The 13,690-nt window shown below is 39.1% G+C and overlaps 1 long non-coding RNA gene across 4 annotated transcripts in view; it reads left to right on the top strand.

The window, feature by feature from the left end:
- The window catches only part of LOC139180227 (uncharacterized), a 478,513-nt gene that overhangs the window by 35,878 nt on the left and 428,945 nt on the right, over positions 1-13,690 (top strand). For all 4 annotated transcript variants that reach the window (XR_011564557.1, XR_011564556.1, XR_011564555.1 and 1 more), the window contains exon 2: positions 11,170-11,260. This is a non-coding gene — a long non-coding RNA (uncharacterized lncRNA). The remainder of the gene's footprint in view (positions 1-11,169; positions 11,261-13,690) is intronic.

Raw genomic sequence — 13,690 nt, 5'->3', positions numbered from 1 at the left:
AGAAAGTCAGCCCTTCATAAATATTATATGTGGCTATTATTGGCAGACACAGTGTCAGTTTCTAAAGAAATATGAAAATTCTGCAATTTGAGGTGATTCATTATTTATCTTTTTTATGATTTTAATGAATACAAGTGTCTCTTATTCATTAAAAATAGAACAACAAAAATATTCATCTAGTCATTAGCCTCTTGATTAATCTTCCCCATTAAGCTAAAGATCCAAGCAGAGCACCTGAAAGCACCTTAATTCTTCTTCAGAGATCATCATCACACTAAAATTATTTGCTTCTGGAAATCATTAATTTCTTTTTATGGATATGAGATTTTTTTTTTTCTGGATTGCAGTATATTAACATTCGTTTTCATTCACCCCATTCTAAAAATTCTTGGTAATAAAGCAGAACTAAATGGCACACATTAAACATTATTCATTTAATCTTGGGGGAAGTTAGTTACAAGGAAAGTTTGAAGAGTGAGTTGAGAATAGTTCTTCAATCTCATTGTTGGATATTTCATTTTATTTGCCAGTAAATACATAGCTATATATGTTACTAATACATATCAAGAGGTTAAAAAATGATCACATAATTAATTACTCATCATTATTATATGCTAGAAACTCTTGAGTTTGGCACATGAGCCCCTTGCTCACCTTCTGAGGCGTCTCCTGGCTTCAGGAGTGTTGCCACTTGGTGATCCTTAGAATGACCAGTCACTTCCAACTAAAGTCAAATTATTCTGCATGAATTGCTGTTTTGACAGTTAAGAAAGGGCCCACTTCTAAAGATGGCTGGTGATGGGAAAATAATTCATGTGATTATAAAGAAAATACGCAGCTTTTAAAGTAGTAATCCTCACTTCTCATTTCCATACTTAGTTACCATATGTCCCAAGTATAAAGCAGTTGTTTTTTGGCAAAATTATTTTTCGGAAGACAGCACTGTCTGTGTCCTTGAGAAGTCTCTCATATAATAGGTCTCTCTCTATCATTTCATTTTAAACAACAAAGTTCAGGTTTGACTGAAATGATTTCAAGTTTCCTAGATTTTGTTGTTTTAAGAGTCACCTTACCTAGTGGGTGAAAAAGAAGGAAATATATATTTAAAAAACAGATTTAGTGATTATTCCTATGGGCAAAGACTCACAATTGCAAATGTGGATGTGGTTGTACACTAGTCTTTTTACAGTCACTTACTTGAAAATATTGCAGAATGAAAGGCTTTGTTATTACCATATGGATCCTTTGGTTCCTGAGAACTTGGAAGAACAGAATGCTAAACCCCAGTGTAAGAGTAGGACTATCTTCAAAGAAAATGAAGCCAAAATTTCTTTTTTGAAAAAATGTTTGTTTAGTCAGTTTTTGTTGTTGGTTAGTCACTAGGTCATGTCTGACTCTTTACAACCCTATGCACTGCAGCATGCCAGGCTTCCCAGTCCTCCTCTATCTCCAGGAGTTTGCTCAAACTCATGTCCATTGAGTTGTGATGGTAATGCCATCCAACCATCTCATCCTCTGTTGCCCCCTTCTCCTCCTGCCTTCAGTACTTCCTCAAATCAGGGTCTTTTCCAATGAGTTGGCTTTTTGCATCAGGTGGCCAAAGTATTGGAGTTACAGCTTCAGCATTAGTCCTTCCAATGAATATTCAGGATTGATTTCCTTTAGGATGGACCGATTTGATCTCCTTGCTGTCCAAGGAACTCTTACGAGTCTTTGCCAGCTTGAAAGTTCGAAAGTATAGTTTCTTTGGTGGTCAGCCTTCTTTATGGTCCAATGTTCAACATCCATACATGACCTCTGAAAAAAACCATAGCTTTGATTATTTGGACCTTTGTCAGCAAAGTGATGTCTCTGCTTTTTAATATGCTGTCTAGGTTTGAAACAGCTTTCCTTCCAAGGAGCAAGCATCTTAATTTCATGGCTACAGTCACAGTCTGCAGTGATTTTGGAGCCCAGTAAAATAAAATCTGACACTGCTTCCACTTTTCCCCTTCTATTTGTCATGAAGTGATGGGAACAGATGCCATGGTTTTAGTTTGTTGAATGTGAAGTTTAAGCCGTTTGTTCACTCTCCTCTTTCACCCTCATCAAGAAGCTCTCTAGTTCCTCCTCACTTTCTGCCATTAGTGGTATCATCTGCATATCTGAGGTTGTTGATACTTCTCCCAGCAGACTTGATTCCAGCTTGTGATTCATCTAGCCCAGCATTTCACATGAAGTATCCTGCAAAGAAGTTAAATAAGCAGGGTGACAATATACAACCTTGACATACTCCTTTCCCGATTTTGAACCAATCCATTGTTCCATGTTCAGTTCTAACTGTTGCTTCTTGACCTGAATACAGGTTTCTCAGGAGGCTAGAAAAGTGATTTATTATTCTCATCTCTTTGTGGATTGTCTACAGTTTGTTGTCATCCACACAGTCAAAGGCTTTGGCATAGTCAGTGAAGCAGAAATGTATGTTTTCCTGGAATTCCCTTGCTTTTTCTATGATCCAGCAGATGTTGGCAATTTAATCTCTGGTTCCTCTGCCTTTTCTAAAACCAGCTTGAACACCTGGAAGTTCATGGTTCCCATATTGTTGAAGCCTGGCTTGGAGAATTTTGAGCATTACCTTGCTAGCGTGTGAGATGAGTGCAATTGCACGGTAGTTTGAGCATTCTTTGTCATTTCTTTTCTTTGGGATTGGAATGAAAACTGACTTTTCCCCATCCTGTGGCCACTGCAGAGTTTTCCAAATTTGCTGACATATTGAGTGCAGCACTTTGACAACATCGTTTTTTAAGATCTTATGTAGCTTAGGAATTATGAAATTATGTAGGAATTTTACCACCTCCACTACCTTTATTCTTAGTATGCTTCCTAAGGCCCACTTGATTTTACTCTTCAGAATGTCTGGCTGGGTGACCACATAATCATTGTTATCCTGGTCACTAAAACATTTTTGTATAGTTTTCTGTTTTTTTGCCACTTCTTAATTTCTTCTGCTTCTGTTAGATCCTTAGTATTTCTGTCCTTTACCATGCCTATCCTTGCATGAAATGTTCCCTTGATATCCCCAATTTTCTTAAATGATCTCTTCAGTTCAGTCCAGTCTCTCAGTAGTGTCTGACTCTTTGTGACCCCATGGACTGCAGCATGCTAGCCTTCCCTGTCCATCACCAACTCCCGGAGCTTACTCAAACTCATGTCCATTGAGTTGGTGATGCCATCCAGCCATCTCATCCTCTGTCATCCCCTTCTCCTCCTGCCCTCAATCTTTCCCAGCATCAGGGTCTTTTCCAGTGAGTCAGTTCTTCGCATCAGGTGGCCAAAGTATTGGAGTTTCAGCTTCAACATCGGTCCTTCCAGTGAATGTTCAGGACTGATTTCCTTTAGAATGGACAGGTTGGATCTCCTTGTAGTCCAAGGGATTCTCAAGAGTCTTCTCCAACTCCACAGTTCAAAAGCGTCAGTTCTTCAGCACTCAGTTTTCTTTATAGTCCACCTCTCACATCTGTATAGGACTACTGCAAAAACCATAGCTTTGACTAGATACACCTTTGTTGGCAAAGTAATGTCTCTACTTCTTAATGTGCTGTCTAGGTTGGTCATAGCTTTTCTTCCAAGGAGCAAGTGTCTTTTAATTTCATGGCTGCAATCACCATCTATAGTGATTTTGGTCTTTCCTATATTATTTTTTTATTTCTTTGCATTTTCCACTTAAGACGGCTTTCTTATCTGTCCTTGCTATTGTCTGGACTCTGAATTCAGTTGGGCGTATCTTTCCCGTTCTCTTCTGCCTTTCGCTTCTCTTCTTTTCTCAGCTATTTGTAAAGCCTCCTGAGACAGCTGCTTTGCTTTCTTGTGTTAGTTTTTCTTTGGGATGGTTTTGGTCACTGCCTCCTGTACAGTGTTATGAACTTCCATCCATAGTTCTTCAGATACTCTTGTTTACTAGGTTCCAATCCCTTGAATCTATTCATCACCTCCACTGTATAATCATAAGGGATTTGATTTAGGTCATACCTGAATGGCCTAGTGGTTTTCCCTGCTTTTTCAATTCAAACATGAATTTTGTAATAAGTAACTCATGATCTGAGGCACAGGCAGTTCCTGGTCTTGTTTTTGCTGACTGTATAGAGCTTCTCTGTTTTCAGCTGCAAAGAATATAATGTCTGACTTTGGTCTTGACTCTCTGGTGATGTCCATGTGTAAAGCGTCTCTTATGTTGTTGGAAGAGAGTGTTTGCTATGACCAGTATGTTCTGTTGACAAAACTCTGTTAACCTTTGTTGTTCTTCATTTTGTACTCCGAGGCCAAACTTCCCTCTTTCTCCAGGTGTCTCTTGACTTCCTGCTTTTGCGTTCCAATCCCCTATGATGGAAAGGACATCTTTTCTTGGTGTTAATTCTAGAAGGCCTGTAGGTCTTCATAGAACCATTCAACTTCAGCTTCTTCAGCATTAGTGGTTGGGGCATAGACTTGGATTACTGTGGTGTTGAATGTTTTTCCCTGAAAATGAACTGTGATCATTCTGTCATTTTTGAGATGGCCCCCAAATTCTGCATTTCGGACTCTAGTTGACTATGAGGGCTACTCTCTTTCTCCTAAGAGATTCTTGCCCATGTAGTAGATTTAATGGTCATCTGAATTAAATTCACCCATTCCCATCCATTTTAGTTCACTGATTTCTAAAATGTTGATGTTCACTCTTACCATCTCCTATTTGACCATGTCCAGTTTACCTTGATCCATGGACCTAATCTTCTAGGTTCCTATGCAGTATTGTTGCTTACAGTATCAGACTTCACTTTCACCACCATCCACATCCACAGCTGAGCATTATTTCCACTTTGGCCCAGCCTCTTCATTCTAGAGTAGTTTATTGACAAGTGAAAGTGAAAGTCACTCAGTCGTGGCTGACTCTTTGTGACCCCATGGACTCTACAGTCCATGGAATTCTTCAGGCCAGAATACTGTAGTGCATAGCCTTTCCCTTCTCTGGGGGATCTTCCGAACCCAGGGACTGAACCCAGGTCTCCCACATTGCAGGTGGTTTCTTGACCAGCTGAGCCACAAGGGCAGTCCAAGAACACTGGAGTGGGTAGCCTATCCCTTCTTCAGGGAATCTTCCTGACCCAGGAATCAAACCAGGGTCTCCTGCATTGCAGGTGGATTCTTTACCAAGTTTATTGACAATGTTGTGTTAATTTCAGGGTTAGGGTTAGTGCACAGTGAAGTGACTCCGTTTTATATACATGTGTATCCACATTTTTTTATTTTTTGAGATTCTTTTCCCAGATACGCCATTTAGAAGTATTGAGTAGAGTTCCTTGTGCTATACAGTAGGTACTTATTAGTTATCTGTTTTCTATATAGTAGTGTGTATGTGTCAAGTCCAATCTCCTAATTTATCCCTGCCTACCACCTTATTCCCTGGTAACCATAAACTTGTTTTCTACATCTGTGATTCTACTTCTGAACTTCTGGAAACAGTTGATTATTTATTTGCTGCATCAGGTCTTAGTTGCAGCATGTGGGATCTTTTGTTGTCAGGCACGAACTCTCTCGTTGTGACACTCGGGCACGGACTTAGTTGCTCTGTAGTATATGAAATCTTAGCTCCCGGGTCAGGGATCAAACTTGCATACCCTGCACTGCAGGGTGGATGCTTAACCACTGGATCCCAGGGAAGTCCTGTTCTCTTTTTAAGCTTCTGAATTTCTTATTGTGCATCTCCTCTCCTCAATCTCATTTGAGACATAAGAATCATGAACTTTTCTTGTTCTTATGCCCCTATCTTTACACATACAATTTTTCAATCTTCTTTGTATTTTAAAGCAACTTATACGTCACAAAATTACATGCTGTGGAAAAGAAAAAGTAACACATCTAATGCCATTGTTAGACTTGTTAAAGATGGTGAAGATAATATCATCTAAGATGGATGTGGCTTCCCTGGTAGCTCAGATGGTAAAGAATCCACCTGCAATGTGGGAGAACTGGGTTCGATCCCTGGGCTGGAAAGACCCCATAGAGAAGGAAATGGCAACCCACTCCAGTGTTCTCGCCTTCTAAATTCCATGGTCAGAGGAGCCTGTCAGGCTACAGTCCATGAGGCTGCAGAGTCAAACATGACTGAGCAACTATCACTAAAGCACTTACTCAAGGTGTATGTGGACAGTTTGAATGAGAGTGAAAAAGAATAATGTTCCCAAAAGAATCTTTAATTTTATATTGCCATGTTGTCCATTGTGGTAGCCACTAGTCATGTGAGGCAATTTGAATTTAAATTATTTAAAATGAAAGAAATGTAAAAATTCAGTTTTTCAGTTGCATTAATCACATTTCAGGGGCCCAGTACTACACATGGCTAGTAGCAATAACGTTAGACAGAGCAGATATAGAACATTTTTATTATTGCAAAAAGTTTTGCTGTATGATGCTGTAACAGAGTATAACTTGAAATATTTGGATAATGAAAACAATTAATATTATAAATAGACATTTGACTGTTTCATTTATATATTAACATTTCAAGTTGATGAAAAAAGTTTTGGAATAAAAGGTAATTACATTTGAGGTCATTTTACATTTAGGCAACAAAGTGATATATTAAAATATGAATTGACTGTTTATTTTATTAAATGTCATTGCCTTAAATTCTCAGTACATTTTGTTAATTTTGGGACATAGCTGATACTGGCACCAAACTTTGAAAAGCAAGTATTAAAGACATCAATTCTAAGGCAGTGAATATAGGACTTCATATTTAATGAAAGTTTCACAACTTACATAATCCTTGATTTCATTTCTTCATGACATTTACTAAGATAGGCTTCCATTCTACAGAATGGCCCAGGGGCATCAAATAACGTGTTATATGAAAATGTAACATAGAATAGTAAAATTTCTATATAAGAAAGAGTCAGAATTGTATTGCCTTTAAAACATTTTCTCCCTGAACTTGATAAGCAATCCTTGCAGTGTTACGTGTTTCTCCTCCTAGTTGATGCAGAGCACAGCCTCTATAACTGAGTCTTAATGGAATTTAGAAAAAATTTATAAGACTAGTTTCTAAATTTAAAAATATAATCCTGCCTGGCATTCTAATCAGAAATTCAGAAGGCTTTTTGGCAAGTAAATTTCTTTGGTTATATGGATTTCCAGAAGGCATATTGTCAAAAGCCTTTCACTGTAATGAATCTTCTGAGTCTTCTCATACAATTACTTGCGACTCTGAAGATATCCTTAATTTTTGTTATAGTCTGTTACATTGATATTGTAGCTATGTAACTATAAATCCTCCTTTTGTTACATTTTCCTTTAATATTTGTGTGAAGAAGTAAACTGATTAACTTGTTAGCATTCACACCATCTCTCTCTGCATCCAGACCACTTAGCTTCATTTCACTCTTCTATTTTTGAATTTAGAAAAGACAATATTTGCACAGTGAACACCTTCAGAGATGAATAGTCTTCCCAGTGGAAGTGTTACATACTTCCTCCCCAAGGTGTTTCCCTGAGATGAAGAAAGGAAGCTGAAGAGGAATAGCAAGAAGGGATAAGAAAGCCTTCTTCAGTGAACAATGCAAAGAAATGGAGGAAAATGATAGAATGGGAAGACTAGAGATCTCTTCAAGAAAATTGAAGATAGCAGGGGAACATTTCATGCAAAGATGGGAACAATAAAGGGCAGAAATGGTATGGATCTAACAGAAGCAGAAGGTATTAATAAGAGGTGGCAAGAATACACAGAAGAACTATATAAAAAGGATCTTAATGACCTGGATAATCATGATGGTGTGGTCAGTCACCTAGAACCAGATATCCTGGAGTGTGAAATCAAATGGACCTTAGGAAGAATCACTACAAACAAAACTTGTGGAGGTGATGGAATTCCAGCTGAACTATTTCAAATCTTAAAAATGCTGCTGTTAAAGTGCTGCACTCAAAATGCCAGCAAATTTGGGAAACTCAGCAGTGGCCATAGGACTGGAGAAAGTCAGTTTTCATTCCAATTCCAAAGAAAGGCAGTGCCAAAGAATGTTCAAATTACCGCACAGTTTCACATGGTAGTAAGGTAATGCTCAAAATCTTTCAAGCTAGGCTTCAACAGTGCAGGAACTTGGAACTTATAGATGTACAAGCTGAATTTATAAAAAGCAGAGGAACTAGAGATCAAATTGCCAACAACCTTTGGATCCAAGAAAAAGCAAGGGAATTTCAAAAAATACCTACTTCTGCTTCATTGACTACACAAAAGCCTTTGGCTGTGTGTATCACAATGAACTCTGGACAATTTTCAAAGTGATGTGAATACTAGACCATCTTACCTATCTCTTGAGAAATCTAAAGAAGCAACAGTTAGAACTGAACATAGAACAACAGACTGGTTCAAAATTGGGAAAGGAATATTTCAAGTCTGTGTATTTAACCTGTTCATTTAACTTCTATGCAGAGTACATCATGCAAAAGGCTGGGCTAGATGAATAACAAGCTCGAATCAAGATTTCTGGGAGAATTATCAACAAATACACAGATGATACAACTCTAATGGCAGAAAGTGAAGAAGAGCTAAAGAGCTTTTTGATGAGAGTTGAAAGAGAAGAGTGAACAAGCTGGCTTAAAACTCAGCATTCAAAAAACTAAGATCATGGCATCTGGTCCCATCACTCATGGCAAATAGATGAGGAAAAAATGGAAACAGTGACAGATTTTCTTTTCGTGGGCTCCAGAATCATTGCGGATGGTGATTGCAGCCATGAAATCAGAAGATACTTGCTTCTTGGAAGAAAAGCTATGACAAACTTAGGCAGCATATTAAAAAGCATACACATCACTTTGCAGAAAAAGGTCCATCTATTCAAAGCTATGGTTTTTCCATTAGTCATGTATGGATGTGACATTTGGACCATATAGAAGGCTGAGCAATGAAGAATTGATGTGTTTAAGCTTTGGTGCTAGAGAAGGCTCTTGAGAGTCCCCTGGACAGCCAGGAGATCAAACCAGTCAATCCTAAAGGAAATCAACCCTGAATATTCACTGGAAAATGGATGCTAAAACTGAAGCTCTAATACTTTGGCCACCTGATGAAAAGAGTGGGCTCATTGGAAAAGAGCCTGATGTTGGCAAAGACCGAGGACAGTAGGAGAAGAGCGCCAGAAGATGAGATGGTTGGATGGCATCACCAACTCAATGGACATGACTTTGAACAAACTATAGAAGATAGTGAAGGACAGGAAGCATGATGTGCTGCAGTCCACGGGGCTGCAAGAGTTGGCTAGGACTTAGCAACTGAACAACAGCAACAAGGAGGTCATTCTGAGAAGAGGTAAACATCTATTAAGTGTGAACTGAGCCCCAGTCATTTCACTGTGCAGTATAGAGAGGCTCCACCTAAAGCAATCAGCTGACACATAAGCTCCTATAACCTGTGGAGTCGACTGTCTAGTGAAGGACAGAGACATTTTAACCATCCCACAGACATATTCAGGAATATATTTTCAGTGACTGTGGCTGACACACAGAGTCCTTTCTGCGTTGTTTATTGCTGTTTCCCAGTAGGACTCTGCCCTCAGCAGACATTTGTTCTAGCAAGGAGAAGTCAACAGGTGCATGCAAACAAGCAAAGGGATAAACTTACAGAATGTAAATCTTGGAAAAGGGTTATAAGAGAATGATCTGTATATAGACTGATGAGAAGAAGCAGCAGAAGTTTCTGACTAGGTCTGAGAATTTGGGCGAGTCTCCTATTAGGGAGTAATAGTTGAGCAGCACTTAATTTATTTTGGCTGTGTTGGTCTTCGTTGCAGCTTGTATGCTTTCTCCAGTTGTGGCACATGGGCTTAGTGGCCCCGTGGCATGTGGGATCTTAGTTCCCCAACCAAAGCTCAAACCCATATCCCCTTTATCGGAAGACAGGTTCTGAACCACTGAACCACTAGGGTAGTCCCTTGAGCAGCACTTTAAATGTTAATGAGGGGTCAGCTGAAATGAGGAACTAATGAGGGAAGAAAAGAGATTGAGAGAGACATACTGAGTATACATCCTCTGAAAAATCCTGTAAAGAGTGGGACAAGGCACAATGGAGGAAGTAGGGAGAGAGATTTAGTATGGTAGGAGAAGGTAAACGGGAAGCGTGACTGAAATGGCAGTGGAAAAGTAAGCAGAGGACAGGGGTCATGTGGGATCATAAAGGCCGAGGTAATGAGTCTGGATTAGAGTTTATTTCACATGCAGTGAGAGTTTCAAGTTGCCAGATGGGGGGAATCAATTGGGATAGGATGCATGAGATGAGTTAAGAAGCTTTATGACATCAGATGAGAAAACTTAGATATGTGTATTTTAAAGTTATTTTCAAATTAGAGTAGTTGACTGAATTATATATTTGGACTGGGAAGCATTAAATAAACCTTTAGAGTTAGTCAGTGTTTGAGAGTAAATCTGGAGAGGAGGTGATTATAATGGAGACGGGATGATTCTTGGCGAGAAATGGTTGTTTCCTGTCCTTTTGGATAGGCTAAAACGTCACAGATGTCTCAAATAGCTGGACTTAGCACCGAACTGTTTAACACTTATGTTCAGAGTTCTACAAGTGCTATGTAATTAAATCCCACAGCATCACATGAAGTACATACTCTTGTCACTGTAGATACTATTATCATTTTTAAAAAACTTTTTATTTTGTATCAGGGTATAGCCAATTAACATTGTTTTAATAGTTAGAGGTGAACAGAGAAGGGACTCAGCCGTGCGTATACCTGTATCCATTCTCCCCCAAAGTTCTCTCCCATCCAGGCTGCCACATCACATTGGGCAGAGTTCCTTATGCTTTACAGTAGGTCCTGGTTGGTTATCCATTTGAAATATAGCAGAGTGTACATGTCCATCTCAAACTCCCTAACTATCCCTTCACCCAGTCCTTCCCCAACAGCAACTCTAAGTTCGTTCTGTTAAATCTGTGAGTCTGTTCCTCTTTAGTACGTTCATTTGAGATACTGTTATCATTTATATTTAATGAGGAAATTGAAGTTTAGACAGATTAAATAACTTGTCAATGAGATTATATAACGCAGCATCCTCATTTCGTAAATGAGGGTTCTGAAGCCAGCAGGTGGTCATTCATCTCCCTGTGGTGCATTGGATTATTCTTCATTCTGCACTCTTTGTCATGTGCATTTGCAGAAGGAAGATCAGAGGGATGATCGTCTGGAGGTGATCACTGATGATGACAAAGAGGCTGAGGAAGCAGGGGATGGCAGAGATGGCTTCCATGGTGAGGATGGCTCTTGAGCACATAATGGGGTTTTGAAATCTTGTCCAGTTATTTCCTTACCTGGGTACTTGTCTAAGATTAAAATTTTTCCTGGGGCCTCTCTCCTGGTATCTTCAGCACAGGCTCCCTGCTCTCCCCAGCCTCGTCCTTCTCTTGTTCGTTAATTCATACTGTCCCACTCCCAGTCCCTGCTTCCTTTGGCATCTTAGTAGTTATGTTATGTCTACTCTATAATTTTTGCTTTCAATTTTGATACCTCTTTATGACTTAACCATACAAGGATATATGATTTAAAATAAATGTATTTGTCCTTGTCTCTGATATTCACCTTGACCCCATAACTTCGTTCAGCCGACACAATTTTAGTAATACTACGCGTAGAGCATGCCATAGTGGCGACTTCCTTTTGCCTTGACCCTGAAAGAGAGAAAGGGAGCAGAACCACAGCTGGAGCCTAGTCCTGCGAACCTGCAGGCTGGCTGGCAGAGCTCTCTTTTGAGATACGACTAACACACCTTTGTGCGTTTTATACATCATGTGGCAAATGAACTCATAAATTTTACCTAGAAGCAATTACGTTGTATGTGAAATTTTATATCATGCTTTTCCCCTTGTAATTATAAAGACTTTTACCCTATTTCTACAGTTCTTATAGTTTTTAATGGATGCTACATTAAGTGAATTAATCATAATTTACAATTTACTTCCTGAGAATGTAATCCATGCTTGTTCTGAGGTAGAATTACTGATTTAAAGCGTGTAAAGTCTTTCAGTTTATGTTGCCAAATTGCTTTCCATATGGTTGAAGAAATTTCGGATGGTCCCAGCAATATGTGAAAGTCATTCTACTTCATTGCTGTTTTAATGTAAAACTTTTCCTGTTTATCAGGTTTCAGCACTCCCATATTTTAAAGCCAATGTCTACTTAAAATGTGCTATTTTTTGAATTGCATGTTCATATCTCTTTTCCATTTAACTGATGAATTTTTTCTGTTATTTTTCTAGTTTGTGTGGTTTTTTAAAACATAAAAAGTCTCTCTTTTATTGCTATCCTCAGATCTATTGATGCTTTTATTAGTTGATGAAGGAAAAATTCAGGTACAGATTTGGGGAAACAATCATAGTCTATTTTTATGTATTTTAAAAGCACTTTAAATAGAATTATTTTGGTTTATGGTATGAAGTATCATTCTAAATGAATTCCCCCCTCCCCACCCCAGTTGCAAAGCACTTAGTTCAAATAATACTAACTACCCCTTCCATTCTGCAGTTTTGTGGTGTCTTTTCTAGAATATGCTAAGTTGTTATGGCATCCGGTCCCATCACTTCATGGGAAATAGATGGGGAAACAGTGGAAACAGTGGCAGACTGTATTTTTTGGGGCTCCAAAATCACTGCAGATGGTGACCGCAGCCATGAAATTAAAAGACACTTACTCCTTGGAAGGAAAGTTATGTCCAACCTAGATAGCATATTCAAAAGCAGAGACAATACTTTGCCAACAAAGGTCTGTCTAGTCAAGGCTATGGTTTTTCCTGTGGTCATGTATGGATGTGAGAGTTGGACTGTGAAGAAGGCTGAGCGCCGAAGAATTGATGCTTTTGAAATGTGTTGGAGAAGACTTGTAAGAGTCCCTTGGACTGTAAGGAGATCCAACCAGTCCATTCTGAAGGAGATTAGCCCTGGGATTTCTTTGGAAGGAATGATGCTGAAGCTGAAACTCCAGTACTTTGGCCACCTCATGCAAAGAATTGACTCATTGGAAAAGACTCTGATGCTGGGAGGGATTGGGGGCTGGAGGAGAAGGGGACGACAGAGAATGAGATGGCTGGATGGCATCACCGACTTGATGGCCGTGAGTCTGAGTGAACTCCGGGAGTTGGTGATGGACAGGGAGGCCTGGTGTGCTGCGATTCATGGGGTCGCAAAGAGTCGGATTCGACTGAGCGACTGGACTGAACTGAAGTTGTTATGTAGGTAATTTTCTCTTCCTAGGTTAACTCTTCCACTTGTTTGCATAGCTATTCTTTAATGAGTTTTTTTGAGAAGAGAAAATAGAAGCGGCGTTTATTTTCATTACTCAGTATTCTGCTTGGGAGCCAGTCAGTAAATGTTTATTGTTGTTGACACTGGAATAAAACACAGAGAAGGGGAAAAAAAATCTCCGCTACTCCATTCTGTACCCTGTATCCGTTCCTCTTCACTTAAGCAGCAGTAACACAGGCATTTTCCTACATTAAGGAACAAAACACTGATTATGTGGTAATCTCCGAGATATAAATGAATCTCACAGGTGGGTCCAGTTGCTGAACATTGAGACTTATTTAGGGAGTTTAAAGTGTACTGAATAGGGAAGGATTTGGAAAAGATTCAGAGCCATGGCCCTGGAACAAAAAGATAATTGGAGTTTTAGAAAAGCCTGATGCAAAA

The sequence above is a fragment of the Bos indicus genome, chromosome 27 (genome assembly GCF_029378745.1).
Source record: "Bos indicus isolate NIAB-ARS_2022 breed Sahiwal x Tharparkar chromosome 27, NIAB-ARS_B.indTharparkar_mat_pri_1.0, whole genome shotgun sequence".
Taxonomy (NCBI): Eukaryota; Metazoa; Chordata; class Mammalia; order Artiodactyla; family Bovidae; genus Bos; species Bos indicus.
This window is presented reverse-complemented; position numbering and strand designations above follow the sequence as displayed.